Raw genomic sequence first — 18,460 nt, forward strand, 5'->3', positions numbered from 1 at the left:
ATAATTTCATTATATTTATTATATTTTATTATATTTCATATTTAATACCTATTATTTATATTATATTACTAGCGGACGCGCGCAGCTTCGCTTGCGTATTTAAGGGTGAATTCTAATAACCAATGAAACATGTGTTCAATGAAATATTTTTAAGAGCCTAAATTTAAAATTTTATAAAGATCTGTGGCCATTTAAAGATTTTTCCATACAAACTTTCAACCCCTTATTTGCACCCTTAGGGGGTGAATTCTAGAAAACCATGAAACATATGTTCAATTAAATATTTTTAAGAGTCTAAATATCAAATTTTATAAAAATCGGTGGCGATTTAAGAATTTTCCCATACAAACTTTCAACCCCTTATTTGCACCCTTAAGGGGAGAATTCTAGAAAACGATGAAACACGTGTTCAATTAAATACTTTTAAAAATGTAAATTTGAAATTTTATAAAAATCGGTGCCTATTTAAATTTTTTTCCATACAAACTTTGAACCCCTATTTCACCCCTTTAGGGTTAAAATTTTTCAAAATCCCTTCTTAGTGGATGTCCAGATTACGAAAGTAAACTTTTGTCCAAATTTCACGTTTCTACGCACAGCGGTTAAGGCTGTGCGTGCGTCTTACCTCAGTCAGTGAGGACAAGTCCTTTTATATATATAGATATTTCATATTTAATACCTAAATATGCGTATAGTTCAAGCGGGAGGAGCCGCGTTCGGGTCCACTAGTCCTAAATAAATATTTAATTTCCTCTAGTGGGGATTGAACCCACAACCACTTTTACAGTCATACACTTATTCTCCAGCGCCACCACTGGCCTCAACCGGATATTTAATTTATTTATATACGACTATAGTAAGTAATGCGTAAAATTAAAGGCGCGAATGGACACAGCTTTTAGTCGTTTTTTAAAACCACCTGGCACGAATGAACAATGTAACAGGCTATTTGTGTTTGTTTCCAAGCATTTGAATTGTTAGTACCGACTGTGTATTTTAAGAAGAAATATTACATTTAACATGGTTGCTGGTTGCTGGTTGTAAATGAATAATTTTGTGGAATTTACGTATATATTTAACTGCATAACTCTCTCTATATAAAGTGTGGAGAGCGGAAAGGTTCATCTTTTTTCTTTTTCTTGTTAAGTATTACAGTATAAGTTGGTTTAAACTTAAACAAAATAAAATTAGCAGGGTGCCAATAATGTTCTTGTTTTTTAACCGACTTCTGTAAGAAAAGGAGGTTATTAATTCGACTGTTTTTTTTTATTATGTTTGTTACCTCATAACTTTTGATTGGGTGAACCGATTTTGATATCTTTTTTTTTATTTGAAAGGTAAAGCTTCCTGAGTGGTCCCATTTTTTTTCTTTTTCATTAATATAGTTTATATAGTAGGTAATGGTAAAAGTTGCAATCAATTCAATTTTTATTACTATTATATAAAAATTGAAAAAATATTTTAACTTACATTATCTTTTAAGTAAGTACTTAAGTTGTTTGAAAAGAAAAGGTAATTAGCGATGAGATTTCCTTTGAGATTTATTTTTTGTTAAAAATTTTAAAACATTTTGTTTTAGTAATATCATGGTAAGATGTTTTTATATGTCTTAAATTTAGAAAAATGTATACGTTTTTACGTAGAGGGATTCGAACCCACAAACCCGGGAACCGTTCAAAACCGTTGTTTATTTTTTCATACGTTAAAATTCCTTAATGCCTGTCGTATTTATAAAAAAGAATCCTAAACAATAAAAGTTCAAAGCTTCAAAGAGCGGCTGACGTATAATTGATTCAGCTATCTGTAGATTGAGGTTCATTGCTCTCGTATTTACAAATGTTGTAATCAAACATTACTCAATATCCAACTACCCTACTAAATCACTTTTACTAAAATTACAGCTTCACTCTGTATCCCGCACATAGCAGGGTAGGCAGAGGGAACCTACTGTTATACTCCGTTCCCCACTTTTCGTTTTCATTTCTTCGCTCTGGTGTCGAGGCAAAGCGCGGCGTTGAGATGCCTCAATGCCTCCAGAATTCGGCAGAAAGTGGGGTACGGAATGTTTTAACACTAGATTCCATCTGCCTACCCTGCTGTGGGCCGGATACAGCGTGAAGCGTGATTAGATTTATTTTATATTTTCATTAATGTGACATTAATCTTGTTTTAAAACATATAAAATGATTTATAAAACGTCCATTTTAATTATATAATTTTGTCTCCATCATTATTTATTTATATGTAGGTGAAGTGGAACCAGAGAATAGAGGAACAGCTGTAGGGTCTGTGTGGGTCGATGTGACGTGGCCCGATGATTTATTTATATTTGCATACAATCGACTATCGATTTATATATTTCATATTCGTTATTTCGCAACAACTGTATTGGAGCTTATATTTATTTATGACTTGGCCCTTTGATAGACATAATAATTCAGTAAATAAAAAAATATAGGTAAATATTTCTAGGCTCTATGGTACGAGTATATACTGTTTCGGTGAAATGACATTCTAGGTCAGTCGTGGAGCAATGGCACAAAATGTGACTGTAAAACCCACTGGCTGTGAGTTCGAACCCCATACCAACCCATACGAGTAGATGAAATATTTATTTAAAATATTTCCATTTCGTCGCTCTGGTGTCGAGGCAAATCGCGGCGTTCAGTTCTGCCGCTCAACACGCAATGCCTCCAAAATTCAGCAGAAAGTAGGGGGGCGTAGTGTCTTAACACTAGGTTCCCTCTGCATACGTTGCTGTATGCGGGATACAGTATGAAGTTGATTAAATTTACCTATAACGTTCCTTAACGAAAAACAAACCTCAAATCTATTTAAGGTAGTTTGCATGTAAAATCGAAGTGAATTTCATTTTCATTAACACCAGTCGATGACCTCGAACTTCCATAATAAAAATAATTTGAATTATTAACTCGAAACAATGTCACGTAAGGAAAGCTACCGTTATTACCGTACAAGTGTTCGTTTTACTCACGCACTACATAAATACTGTGTAATTTACTACGCGACGCCTCTACCGTGCGTATGTACTTATGTTGGTATACTGTAGCGGTTAACGCCGCGAGGCATTCGATATCGAGCGCGTTTTAATTGGTGTTCGCTATGGAAATGAGAGTATATTACTACGTGCGATGGTCGTGGGCGTCATTTTTGTGGGCATATATTTATAATATAGATTTATTAGCTGCATCAACAAAGGGAACCTGGGAAGTTAATGTTCAGGTATTCGGTGTCAATTAAGACACTTTCTTTTCCAATTGTCTGCCGAATTCTAGAGACATTGCGTGTTGAACGGCGAAACACAACGCAGCGCTTTACCTCCTTACTAAAGCGGGGGAAATATCAAATATTTAATTTCTTCAACTTGTAATCGAACCTGTTGGTTCGATTCATATAGATATAACATACAGTGAATAGAGTATTTCACATGTTTTACTAAAGAAATAGTATATATAAATCTCCATTGGTAAGCACAGTAATCACACAGTCGGCACTCGTCTAAGTGCGGCCGGTTACTCACGGCTGTATTTAAACAAATATGTTCGCTTACTAAGAAAGTAATTACGATGATGATTATAGTACTTTCAAATTGTGCAAACATCACTTTTTTTATTTTAATGACAAGATGATACTTAATTTATAATACCCGTTGTTTATACTGTTTATTTTATTTAGCTTCAGCCGTATCCCACTTATCAGGCTAGGCAGAGGGAACCTGAGATTGAACCCAGGTTCCCTCAGGTACGCCTGAGATCCTAGATGTCAGGTTCAAATTATAAATTTAAAATGATATTTCATCTCCTCGAGTGGGAATCGAACCCACAACCAGTCGGTTTGTGGTGTGCCGCTGCGCCACGATTGGCTTCTCAACGAATGAAAGCTTAATATAAATAATGTTATTATATTTTGTTATTTAAGTCCAGTGGTATGCTAAAAATTAATTTACGGATTTATGAGGAGAGTTTCCTCTACGCGACGTTAAATTCCCACTCAGGGGAATGAAAAATTAAATATTTTCATTTCCACACTCTAGTAACGAGACAAAGTGTATATATATATATATACACTTTGTCTCGTATTTTATAAGTGTATATATATATATATATATATATATATATAATAAATGAATAAAAATATAGTAATTCTAACATGTACGTTACGTATACTTAGGTTAACTGTAATGTCTAACGTGTTATTTTAGAAGCTATTACGATAACAAGTATCAAAGCGTCCGACGACGGATGCTGACGTACGAGTTAGGATAATAAACTATTAATAATAAGGTTCCACTGCAACTATTTTATAAATGGAACTCACTTCTATTTAAAATGGTCATCTTGGCGCAGTTGAATTGTAATGGTTGCAGGTTCGACGCCCAGTCGAGGATCATTGATTTAAAAAAAACATTTGTGCGTTCTGGTTCATGTGTTAGAGCGTAAATTGAAAAAGGGATTACAATTTAGGCTATTTCTGCTTTTACAACTTGTTTTAGAAACGTAAATTATGTTTAATTTTATTATTTTCAAGCCTTTGAGCAGTTTTTTTTTCATTACACTATTTTGTCAACTTTACTGATAGACTTATCAATGTTCACTTCACAAAAACTTAGAGTTAATTAAGAAAAACAAAGAAACAAGAAAGGCACGGACGATCAAAATCTATGGCGCACAGCAACTCATATATTATGTTAAAAATGCAAAAAGTAAAATATTAAGATGTGACCGTAACTCGGCGGGTGAGGGTTCGACCCCCTTCTGAGGGAATGAAGTATTATTTCTTAATATTTTCATTTCTTCGCTCTGGCACCAAGGCAAAAGCCAAGGCAAAAAATTCTGTATCTTTTTATACATTTAATCAGTGACAAATCACTTCGTTCTTTAAATTTCGCCAATATGTAAATAGGAAAATATTAAAGGACATTTTTTTTAAACATTTAACATTTTTTTAGAGCAATTTAATCTCTTAATCATCATCCTTAGTACAACAAATACCAACACCACCATATTGGTAAATCTAAAACCTATAAACCCAAATCTCCATATGTTAATCTCCTAAGATCTTAAATTACAAGCTAAAGTTAAAACTAAACTAACAAATTAAAACATAACCAATTGTTTGGTTCAACTAATTAATTTCCATGTGGTAGGTATTGCCCGGGGACTCCGTACAGCTAAAAGCTATAAAAAAACTTTTACTATGCGTTTATTACTTTTCAATTGTTATTGAATAATAAAATCTAAGCCTTAGCTTGTCATTTGACAGCCGGCTTATAGTAATAGCTTGTCTAACTGTTCGTAGAAATATAATATATTTTAGTTATTTATTAGTTTTATAAAGCTTTACGAATGAGAGCGATGGTTATGGGTTGAAATATCAATTTAAATATTCAGATTGTTTTTCAATTTGTTTTGTTTTTTATATCTACGCTGTATATCGCTTTTATCATGGTAAGTAGAAGGAACCTAGTGTTAAGACACTCTGTTCCCAATTAGCCACCGAATTCTGAAGGCATTGCTTGTTGAGTAGAACTCAACGCCGCGCTTTAAAACTACCTTAAAATCAAAGCGAAGATATGATAATGTTAAATATTTCATTTATAGTCTTTAGTAAGAATCGAACCTACACCCTCTCGTGTTCACGCTTGTGGGCCCCTGCACCACTGCTCGTCGTGTGTGCATGACATAGACCCAAATATGTTAATTGCGTTTCTCCTTTGAAAGGATATTTACATTTAAAATATTTTCGTTTCCCTAGTCCATAAAGTGTCCATCCCACTTTATATTATTGGTGGATTCCGCCTCTATAGCACTAATAAAGTCCTTTTCTTTGTTTGAGACCGATCTTTCATCAGCTTCTTTCCAATTAGCGCCAAAAAAGCAGGAGTTACGTAAAGACTATTTATATAAATTTATTACTTTTCTGTTTCTGGTGGAGTTAATAGTAGTTGTTTAGTGTATCTTCGATAATAACAAAAAAGATAAACTTAAAAGCAAACTGTTTTAAAACGGATATTATCTTAACTAAAAGATATAGTGATAAAGTCCTCAAAGAAGCTTTTAAGTTTCTTAATTAGGTGATAAAGTTTATCTCATATAAGTAGATTTACTTCTATGATTTGAAATTAATAGTACCTTTTAAATTAATAGGATTAGTAAGCATTTAACAAGTCATACTTGTATTATAAGAGTTATTTTAGACTTTTTTTCTTTTATATCATTTGCCTCATCTTTTTCTTCTTTTTCAGGTATTTTCTGTTGCCTACTTTCTTCAATGTAAACGTATCATGTCCATGGACGAAGATAGCAATTTCCTATCCGGTGGGTATAAAATATACTAGTTTCCTTTCATCCATCAGCATTGCTGGACATAGGCCTCCCCCAATGCTCGCCACTCCGTCCGGTCCTGCGCCATTTGAATACAGCGAGTTCGCGCTGTCTTCTTGAGGTCGTCGGTCCACCTGGTTGGCGGGCGGCCTGTACTCCATACTAGTTTATCTCTCTCTATCTTGAAATTATTTTAATGATATGGATAAAGTGTACGGGCCATATGACTGTAGAGTTATCAGATTTAAATTAAAAAAATTAAAAGAACATCTATATGAATACCTGTGAATGTAAGTTTTCTTGCAGATAAAATATATATAACACTTAAAATCAGCTTCACGCTGTATCCCGCACACAACAGGGTAGGCAGAGGGAACCTATTATTAAGACACTTCATTCCCCACTTTCTGCTGAATTCTGGAGGCATTGCAGAACTCAACGCCACTCTTTGCCTTGACACCAGAGCAGAAGAAATGGAAATATAAACGCAAATAAATATTTCACTTCCTCGAGTGGGGATCGAACCCACAACCATCGCGTTACAGTCACACCCTTGAGCCGCTGCGCCACGACGGCATCTATCTCCTCTATACGATAAAGTATATTTAAATACACCTGTAACGACCATATAAACTATCACAGAACATGCTTCGTAATGTTCTATTTAATAAACAAACAAAAAAGAGGGGACCATGACTCTTCAAATGCCTTCGGTTATATAGTAACAGCTGTATCAGCTTCCCCACTGGGAATGGAGTGTCTTGGACGGTGAACACTAGGTTCCCTCTGCCTATCCTGCTGTGTGCGGGATACAGCGTGAAGCTGATTTATGATTTGATTTGTATCAGCTTACGTAAAAGTGAATTTACTTGACCTTAGATTTACTTTAGTCTTTGTTATAGTAGATTTATCATATTACCATTCTGATTGCTACGAATGGTGTGGGTTCGATTCCCATTCAAGACAAAGCTTATATAAGTTAAATATTTATTTACGTTTGTATTTCCATTTCTTCGCTCTGGTGTCGAGGCAAAGCGCGTTGAGTTCTGCCACTCAACACGCAACATCTCCAGAATTCGGCAGAAAATGGGGAACAGAGTATTTTAGCACTAGGTTTCCTCTGCTTACCCTGCTGCGTGCGGGAAGCTGGATTTTTTATTTTTTGTATATACAGGGTGTCCCAGGATTCAACGATAAAACGAAAACAAGTGATAGACCAAGTCGTGACAGTTATGAGAAAAATATAAAAAAAAATCTGTGTCAAGTATTTTTGATATTATATTGATTTAAAAAAAATTCGGAAAAACCGACACCCTGTGATGGTTTTTCAAGTCCTAAGACTACAAATATTACTCTTTTTTAATTTTTTTTTCTGTAATGTAATCATGAGTAACCCTTCTGTGAATTACAGTTTAAATTGAAATATACCTGCATCAGTTTTCAATAAAATGTGGTGTTTTTGCCAAACATTAAATTCAAAATATTTACTACACCCAACTTTAACCGACTGTACTTTAAAAAAAATGTACTACACTGTTTTTGCTAGTAACTTTAAAAGTTGGCGCATTTAATCTGAATTCCGAAATGGTACGATACTTTTTGGATTACTTCTTTGTTGAAGAGAGAAAAATCGAAATACACGATAATCGGGATGACGTTCCGCGTTTTGGCATCTTTTCCGATACATTCTAGCTGCAGCATTAGCATTATATAACCATTCTCCATGAGTGAAATGCATATTGGCAATGTGTCAAAGACCGAGAGAACTCGGACTCGAGCACTATCCTTATAAGTCCTAGGCCAGCCCCTAAGTCGGAAAAGTTCAGGTATCTTAGATCCGTCATGCACGAGTCTGGAGGCATCGATTACGATCTCCATGGTCGGATAAGCGTTGCCTGGGCTAAGTGGTGGAAGGTCACTGGTGTGGTCTGTGGTCGCAGGATACCGTCCAAACCTTTTCCGATTTAGGGGCTGGCCCAGGACTTATAAGGATAGTGCTCGAGTCCGGGCTCTCGCAGGCCATATACTCGGTCTTTGACACATTGCCAATATGCATTTCATTCATGGAGAGGGGCTATGTAATGCTAATGCTGCAGCTAGAATGTATCGGAAAGGATACCAAAACGTTGAACGCCATCCCGATTATCGTGTATTTAGATTTTTCTGTCTTCAACAAAAAAGTAATCCAGCAAGTATCGTACCATTTCGGAATCCAGATTAAATGCGCCAACTTTTAAAGTTACTTGCAAAAACAGTGTAGTACATTTTTTTTACAGTACATTCAGTTAAAGTTGGGTGTAGTAAATATTTTGAATTTAATGTTTGGCAAAAACACCACATTTTATTGAAAACTGATGCAGGTATATTTCAATCTTAAACTTTTATTCACAGAAGGGTTACTCATGATTACATTACAGAAAAAAAAATGAAAAAAGAATAATATTTGTAGTATTAGGACTTGAAAAACGGTTGTCGGTTTTTCCGAATTTTTTTTAAATCAATATAATATCAAAAATACTTGACACAGATTTTTTTTTATATTTTTCTCATAACTGTCACGACTTGGTCTATCACCTGTTTTCGTTTCATCGTTGACTCCTGGGACACCCTGTATATATATAATAATCTATACTAATATAATAAAGCGGAAGAGTTTGTTTGTTTGTTTGTTTGTTTGTTTGTTTGAACGCTAAGATCTCTGGATCTACTGGATCGATTTACTTTGTTTTTGTTTTGTATGAAAGCTGCATTCTTCAGAAGTGCTATAGGCTATATAATATTCCATTACACATATATACTAATAAATTAAAATACTTTCTAATTTCACATGCAATTTATTCTGCCATCTTAATAACAACCGTCGTCGCTACGCGACCGCGTTCGTTACCGCGTAAATATAATAGTCACTTTTAGCATTTCATCTAGATTAAAATTATATTTCTATAGAAATTATATTCTTATATTTCAAGCAGGCGTAGCCGCGTCCGGGTCCGCTAGTAATAATAATAATACTCTTTATTGTACACCCATAAGGAAAATAACAATAAAATAGACAACAACAAAAAAAAAAAAAAGACGGAAATGTACAAGAGGCGATATATATATATATTTAATTTTTACAGATATATTTATCAGTTGCCTAAAGATTGTATGTTATTATACTAAAAGAAGAGTTATTATTGTATTGAAAAATAGAAATATATTTTTGAAAAATATTAAAAAACGTGATAAGACCGCTTCTTAGATGTGATTCCAATATTCCTTCAGCGTAGTGAGAGCGTAGGTTTATAATTAAATCGTTTCTATTGATGTCTGTATCAATTAAAAGTAAATTTCGAGGTAGGGACGAATTAATTACAATGTTCTCAGCTATTACTCCGACTATTAAATAAGTATAGCTCGTATTGGTGAGACATTTCTTTGGTATTTTTGACATAAGTATATTAAAAAAAAATCATATTCACGTTGTCTACCGGTAACAGCAGGGTAGGCAGAGGGAACCTAGTGTTAAGACACTCCGTTCCCCACTTCCGGCGAATTATTGCATGGTGTGCATGCGTGTTGAGTGTTGAGGCATTGCGTTTTGAGTGCGTGTTCCATTAATAAATTCACTAGAATGATTATATAATAGACTAGCGGCCCGCCCGCGACTTTGCCTGCGTGAACTACGTTATTATTAATTTCTGTCTTCATGAGTACCTACGTCCTATAAGTGACGTCCATGCAAAATTTGAGACTCCTAGCATTTGTAGTAACGAAGTTTCATACAAACTTTCAACCCCAAAAACAACCCCTTAGAAGTCGAATATTGCAAATTCCCGTCTTAGCGAGCACCTACGTCCTATAAGTGACCTATCCTATCCAAAATTTGAAATTCCTAGCACATGTAGTCCGTAGTTTGTTTAGGGAAGAAAATGATTAAAATCCCAAGGAAGTTTATTTGAAGGAAAAATCCTATTTCTCATAAAAGTGCTAACTGTGTTTCGGGGTCAGACAAGTGGTGTATTATTTATGACCATTCCTTTTCAGATGGTCCGCTTGGGGAAAGCTGTGTATAACAACGTATATAGTATATAAAATGCTATAATATCTTTTCTTAATGAAAACTAGAAAATATGAAATTACTTAGAGATACTTGTTAAAAGAAATATTGTTAGAATTTTTATTTTATTTTTTCTAATATATTTTTTCCTTTTGTATTTTTTTTGCACATAGTAGAGCAGGCAGAGAGAACCTGGAAACCTAGACTAAGACAGTCCTATTCCATTAAGAGGCAACATTTTGCTAACATTTAGCTAATAATAACTATGAATCCTTTAAGAAGATTCATGTATTCATAATTAATTATCGGATTTAACTAAATTATCAATTTATTGATACAAAATGAAAATTATATGACCGGTATGACTCTTATAATAATTAAAATGGAATATTCTAATATAGAATTATTATATACCAATCCATTATGAAATGAATGGAGACTGAAATAATACAAGTTATTAGCTTTTCCCAGAATACAAATAATATTATAAATAATTTGCTTTCAATTTATTCAATGTTAGTTATTAATAAAAATATTTTCTCGACATTTTTATTTGTACAAGTTATTTTAATTTCAATTCTACTGTATACGAATCACAGAATTGCAATTTATATTATATTTGTCGAGTCAGTCCAGTTGTATATTTTTCTCGGGACGTGGCCATGTTTAGATTTTTATTTATCTCTTATGATGTCAAACGGAAAAATCGTTTATTTTTAATTTTATTTTCTGCTGAAGCAGCCATTGTTGTCGATTAATTAACATCTATGTACTTCAAAAATAAAAATATTTCTTTAATTATATACTTATTTACAAATTATAGCAATAGAAAATAAGTTCAAGTTAAATCCTTTTAAATCCAAATTTTCCATATCCTCGTGATGGAGTATCTCAACACTAGATTCTGATTCCTTCTGCTTGTCCTGATATAGCGTGAAAGTAAAAAAAAACATGAATCAAAACACAAAAAAAAAACGTAATAACGATAAAGTAAACATAATAACAATAAATATTAATGTTAGTAAACCATTTTGATAGTTCAGTATGCGAGGTAATAACAAATTATAATTGGTGGTCCAGTCTAGGTGGTCTGTAAAAAAGTAATGAACCCACACCCCCCCGTCGTCGTCTACGGCTTTTCTCATTTAACATTAATGTGGGAGAAAGATAGCGGTTGGAATATAATCACCTTTACAATGGCGTTGCTTGTACGCCCCCAAGTATAAAAAATGTAAATTAAATAAGACTGATTCTTGTTTGTGGTTAATATTTGTTGTATTTTTTAACCTTAGGATGTAGCAAGGCAGAGGGAACTTAGAGTTAAGACACTACGTTCTGCATTAAGACACATCCGTTTCCCTCTTTCAGGCGGATTCTTGAGGCGTGTTGAGTGGTAATTTCAACGCCGATTAAACGCCGTGCTATGCCTTGTTACTCGAAATGAATATATTAAACATTTCATTCCTCGAGTGGGAATTGAACCGACAGCCCCTTGTGCCCTTGTGTGTTTGTATTATAAATTTTGACAAAATGTATTTTTTAAATAGCTTCACTCATTATCCATATCTGAAATATGACATGATTTCATCATTATTATTCTTCTTCGTCATTTGCCGATTTATGGTAAAGAATATAGTGAAGGTGGTAAAGTAGTAGCCAAGAATAATTTATAATTTTAATAGGCTGTGGTTGTGTTTTTTCGGCTGGCCGCAAAAAAGAACATTATGATAAAAAAAAACCGGGACCAAAATGGTTTCTTGATAGCTTTGACGTTTAGTATAAGATACCATATATCTGCAATCGTACATCTATTACTAAATAATGACCATTTCTTTAGTATGTACTATGTCAGAAGAATTATTTTTTTATTTAAATTAGCCATACTTTAAGAGTATAGACCAGAATGTTTCCAAGAACATATTACGGAAGAAAACTTATGAACGTCAAGAGCCATTACAAATACGGCATGTTTATTTTTTAATTAACATAAAGATGAAGCAGTTTAAATTTTACATTTAATTTAACAATCTTCGTCCCACTTCAAGTTACACACGTAATAATAATTTACGTCGCGGCTTCGCCCGCTTGTACAACGCAATTATTTATTTTCTCATCTGAATTACTTGCGTGATTATTTTTTTATTGTTTTATTATATTTAATCAATATATGTAATTATTTTCCAATTTACACTTAATAAATTTTAGTAATTTAAACGTCATTATCATGAATTGGTTAATGTTTCAATTATATTTAAAATAATTTTGATATTTGTTTGTAAACTATATAAAACTCACCTACGTCGTTAAATTCCGCCACTGAACACGTAATGCCTTCCGAATTGGGTGGCAAGGGTGAAACCGGAAGTGTCGTAATGAGAACGGTCTTACCCTTAGGTTCCCTGGTTACCTGCAAACCTAGCAAAAAAAGAAACCTAGAATATTATATAAGAGGAAGTATTCGTAAGTGAATACTACGAAAAAAATACATCAAATGGACAGATATTTAGTAGATATAATTTTAATTTATTTCATAATTCTTTCTCTCACTCACTGAGATCTGAACCCTCATTCGTACTATACAAATACGCCATAGTGCCCTCTATTCGAATGCTGGACTTTTAACCTGTTACTATTTTAATATCCCCACATAATGCATATGCATGATACAAAAGTTGAGATTTAGATTTATTGAAATGATGATGCAGACATTTTATGTTTGTAGGGTTCCGCGCCTCAAGGGTAAAATGGAAACTCTCTTTTAAGATTATTTATCTCGAGATCGTGTTGAGGTATCTACCTGAAATTAATGATAACATAAACAAATAATATAACCTTCGATTTCTCGGTATTTCATATGAAATTAATACGTAATTAAAACCTAATGGGTTCTAAGCTTCCCGTTTACCTATAGTTCTGAAATTTGGCACGGAATGAGAACTTATAGAAATTAAGGAAAAGTACAAAAAGTGAAACTTTACAGATAGTAGAAAAAACCTTTACAAACTTATATTTACAGTTCATTTCATACACAATAAGTGTATTTTGCGTATAAATTTAAAAGTTGTACTCCCCGTGTTGACCTACAATCCTGAAATAGGTACAGAACCCTCGGTAAGCGAGACCGAATCGCACTTAACTGGAGTTTTTCTCTAAACTATGTCAGTTTAACCGACATATTTTAACAACGTATACCGTTTTTGTGCTGCACCTGTCTTTATGACACGGTAATGAACAACAGATTGCTGCATCACAGAAATAGAAATGAATGTAGATATCTAACTTTTTAAACTATTCATGGTCGTTACAAAGCTTTTAAATATTATATGAATTATTCGTTAACTATTTTCTTTTTTATTTTTTTTTACATTTAGTTTAATTGACTGTACTATAATTACGGCGACATATCATTTTTTTTTTAATTCACTCTTAGTGCTAAGACTACACTACGTTCCAATTAATACATTTCCGTTTGCCGAAATCCGAAGGCAGATATAACTTAGTTAAAAAATGAAAACGTTATATTATAGTTCACATCCCCAACTGGGAATCGAACCTTGTGGGTTGAGAATTAAGAAAAAAAGCAGTATATATGAATTCTATAGCCTACCCTACTGTGTGCGGGATAGAGCGTGAAGCTGTTTTTTTTCTATAGTATTCTAAAGAAGCTCTAATTAACATATTATGATGAGTATATTGTTTTCTCTAGTAATTGAACCTTCACTTCTCGTTCAAAGTCCCATGCTCGTTCCACTGTGCCACCCCAGTCTCAAAACATATAATTATCTAGAAAATTACCTCTTCCTCATACAGAGACGAGACCAAATCCTTTGTAATTTCACAGAATGTTGCATGTTGACTGACGTGACAACTACTGACGTAAACTAAATTTACATATGAATATCTCGAGTTTGGTTCAGTACTAGCTTACAACACGGTACATATATTTGACATCGAGCGTGGGGGCATTTAGTTCTGGGAATGGTCGTAGGTACAAATCAATAAATGTTTACTGGACAAATCTTGTCAAGATCCATCTTAATATTTGGGCGAAATATACCCAATATTATATTTATGATGATGATGTGAATGTAACGGGGGGGGGGGGGGGGGTGGTTCGATCCCCACTCGGGTAAATGAATTGTTATTTATTAATGTTGTCATTTCTTAGCTCCTTAGCTTAGCTAAGGCAAAAAGACCAGCGATCCACTTCTCAACTCGCAATTGCTTGGCGAAAAATTAGATACAAAGTTTTATAATACTAGGTTCCCTCTGCCTACTTTGCTATATGCGGGATATAGATTTTAAAAGTAATTAAAATTTGATGCTCCTCATTATTAGCTATCCAAAATTATCAAAATTTTTTTTAAAGAATATAAACTTGAACGTAAGCAAATAAAATTATTAATTTTCTTAATGATATTGAAATAGAAAAACCAATTTAACTACTACGGCAAAGTTGTAAAATAAGTTTAATTATTACAAAGGTTTCCTATAGAAATATATGCATAAGTTATATTTATACCACATAAAAGTTTCCATCAGTAATTAACACTAACAGAACAAAAGCTTGCTCTGAAATTTACATCATATAAGTACTAGTACTATTTAATTAACTGAAATACGTAATAGTTAACAAGCAGTTGTGGTCCCGACCCCATCTACGATACCCTCCACTAACTGCACGGTTAACTTTAACCAAGAAACTTGTAGCCTTGTTTTACCTAGCTCCATTAACTTTGCCAAGGCTGAAAAGATTTGTAATCATAATAAAAACTAAAAAGGAAGTAGGCGTAACTTTTTTTTAGTGTTTCGTAAAATTACCCAAACGTTTTACTTAACTGTGGCGAACTTGATTATTTTGTTGTTAGTAAATTGCCTCGAAGTTTTCCTTTTGGGTCGAATTTTCTTTAAGTTATATATGAGTATATAAATACATGAAATTATATTTATAAAGAAAGAATATCAACATTATTGTAATTTTTACATGTTTTAAAATAGATTCAATAATGAGACAAAATTAAAATATATATTGTTAGAAACTATTGGAAATATTAAATAAAGTGGGAAAGGTAATGAATTGAAACAAGGCTTCAAATAATTATTAAACAACCAAAGGGAATTATCTAGCAGTCTAATAACAATATCTGGTTCTAAAGAATCCATCGGGCAGAGTGACGTTAGCGATCCTTTTCTTTCAGTCGTCGTTGACAGCCCATAAAAGTGCCAGCCAGTAATTAGAGTCGTTCTTATATAACCTCTATGGTCATTATTTGATTATTTCTAACACGGCCTCTCCTGGCATGGCAGCGTCCCGATGCCTTCCTTCGTTTCATTAGAAGGACCAGCTTCATCAGTATTAGTAGAGCTCACATTACCAGTTTCGTTACGATCTGTCATATGAAATGGAATTAGTTATTGTAATAAGTAACGTTAGTAGTAATTAGTTTCAAATATAATTGTCAGTTTGTATCTGAAATCTGTCCTTGAACATGTATCTTTGAACTTTCGTATTAAACAATGACACAAGAATGAAAATCAAATACGCGTGGTAGGATTTTACTTCAGATCTCTTCTCACGCAATCGGATACTAGATGCATTAGAATTACATCAGTCTCTTGCGAGTCAATCCGACACCTACAAAGTAACCATTAACTCAGACATAAAATGGACATAGTAGGATTTAGGGTCGGATCCTGTTCCCACGCAACCAAATACTAAATGCATTAGGATTTACACCAATCTCTTGTGAGTCAATCTGACACCTACAGAGGTATACAGTAACTAAAAAATGCAAAACAAATATAAGCTGTAGACTTTACATAAGCACCATGTACAACAAAAACATGGTGAGTACACAAAAAGTTTGATACATAGTCAAAAACAAAAAGGTACTAAATGGGAAACTATCAATCAAATAGAACAGCACATATATCTGGTGTCCATTCTCCTCGCCATAATACCAGCTATGCATGTCATACCATGTACCTGGCGGCTATTATTTTATTTTGGCTCGGCCTAACCTGACCACAAGGAAGAGGATGTCTAATCTTTACAGTTATTTGGTAAAGCATGCAAACATTATCGATGTCGTCAGACCACGTGTCGACGTCATGAATATTGGGGCAAAATCGGAAACATATAATGGTTTGATCTCACCGTGAAAGAGTTCACACTTCAAGTAACCGCTCAGCTGTATTGCTCTACTGGTGCTTGTCGTCCCACGGATAACGGCAGCTCTACGTTGGCGTTGTGTAGGTTGATGTAGATGGTGCAGGAGCACATTGTGCCGCACCCAGCACCAACACGAAGTCAGACTCCGCGGCTTTATCTCGCGAAGTGATTAGTATGGGAGGGAGTTCGCGTACGGCGCCTCCCTCTAGTTTTGCAACGTCGACTATCAGAAGACATTGCTATGTAACTCTACCCGATTACACAAAAATATTAGAAAGATCAGGAATGGGATGGCTTAGTAACTAAGGCTTCTATCCCACTTCTGATGTTAGAAACTATTGGAAATATTAAATAAAGTGGGAAAGGTAATGAATTAAAACAAGGCTTCAAATAATTATTAAACAACCAAAGGGAATTATCTAGCAGTCTAATAACAATATCTGGTTCTAAAGAATCCATCGGGCAGAGTGACGTTAGCGATCCTTTTCTTTCGGTCGTCGTTGACAGCCCATAAAAGTGCCAGCCAGTAATTAGAGTCGTTCTTATATAACCTCTATGGTCATTATTTGATTATTTCTAACAATATATATTTATATATATTTTAATTTTTTTGTTGTTATATATATATATTTATATATATATATATATATATATATATATATATATATATATATATGTATATATATATATTATACAGGGTGAGTCATATTGAACTTTCCTGTTTTGGAAGGACGTTGCACGAAGAAGGGAAGGAGTAGAAGGGTGGGGATGGTGTCATTAGACGCGCCATGACATGCAGTTTTAGTGTGAGCAATGGCTTGGTCGGGACAACATCGTGCGTTCGTAGTTGAAGAGTTTATTAAAAATGGCGGCTCCGTGATCACAACACAGCGTGCGTTCCGTTTACATTTTGCTATTGGTCGACGTGATCCCATTCCCACTGGACCAATAATCAGAAATTGGGTATCAAATTTTAGAGCAACATCATCAGCATTAAAAACAAGACCGAATTAGGACGTCAACGTCAGCGGAAAACGTGGATAGAGTGCGGGCTTCAATTCAACAATCCCCTCGGCGTTCTGTTCGGAAACATGCCGCTTCACTAGGATTATCTTTCAGTAGTGTCCGCAGAATACTGCATAGAGACCTTAAATTTCACCCATACAAGATTCAGGTAGTGCAAGAATTAACAGTTAGAGACTTAGACACACGAACAAATTTATGCCGCGACATTCAGCAGATCCCCCGCACTGCTGTTTTGATCTTCAGTGATGAGGCACATTTTCACCTCGCCGGAACTGTCAACAAACAGAATTTTCGATACTGGGCTGAGAATAACCCACGAAACCTACACGAACGACCACTTCACAGCCCTCGAGTGACAGTGTGGTGCGCTATGGTGCTACAGCCCATACATCCAGGCGTTCAATGGAAATCCTGCGACAAATGTTTCCCGGTCATCTCATTTCTTTGCGAGGTGACGTTGGGTGGCCGCCGAGGTCACCTGATTTAACCCCCTGCGATTTCTTTCTCTGGGGTTACCTGAAGGAAAAGGTGTACACGCATCGTCCCCGAACCATCGATGAACTGAAGGCTGCAATCACGGAAGAAATCAATGCTATTCCGCTGAATATGACTCGACGAGTAATGGACAACTTCCGGGAAAGGCTTCAGCAGTGTATGGTCAATGGAGGTAGACATTTACAGGATATCATTTTTAAAACCAACTAAATTAAAACTGCATGTTATGTGCTTTCAAACAATAAAATAATTTTTACTGCATGTCGCTTTGTTTTTAATACACACCTTATTGAAATCGGAAAGTTCAATATGACTCACCCTGTATATATATATATTGTCACCTTATCGACGTATTGAATAAAGTAAAGTCTTTTCAACTTT

The 18,460-nt window shown here is 34.4% G+C and overlaps 1 protein-coding gene across 1 annotated transcript in view; it reads left to right on the forward strand.

Annotated features, from left to right (window-relative positions):
• The first annotated feature begins 6,281 nt into the window (after positions 1-6,281).
• Positions 6,282-18,460, forward strand: part of LOC146536702 (B-cell receptor CD22-like) — a 107,318-nt gene continuing 95,139 nt past the window's right edge. Inside the window, exon 1 of the mRNA XM_085189357.1 lies at positions 6,282-6,338. The gene's annotated coding sequence lies outside the window, so the exon portion shown is untranslated. The remainder of the gene's footprint in view (positions 6,339-18,460) is intronic.

The sequence above is a fragment of the Heliconius melpomene genome, chromosome 8, assembly GCF_056956725.1.
Source record: "Heliconius melpomene rosina isolate 202511_hmr_F chromosome 8, ASM5695672v1, whole genome shotgun sequence".
In the NCBI taxonomy this organism is placed as follows: domain Eukaryota; kingdom Metazoa; phylum Arthropoda; class Insecta; order Lepidoptera; family Nymphalidae; genus Heliconius; species Heliconius melpomene.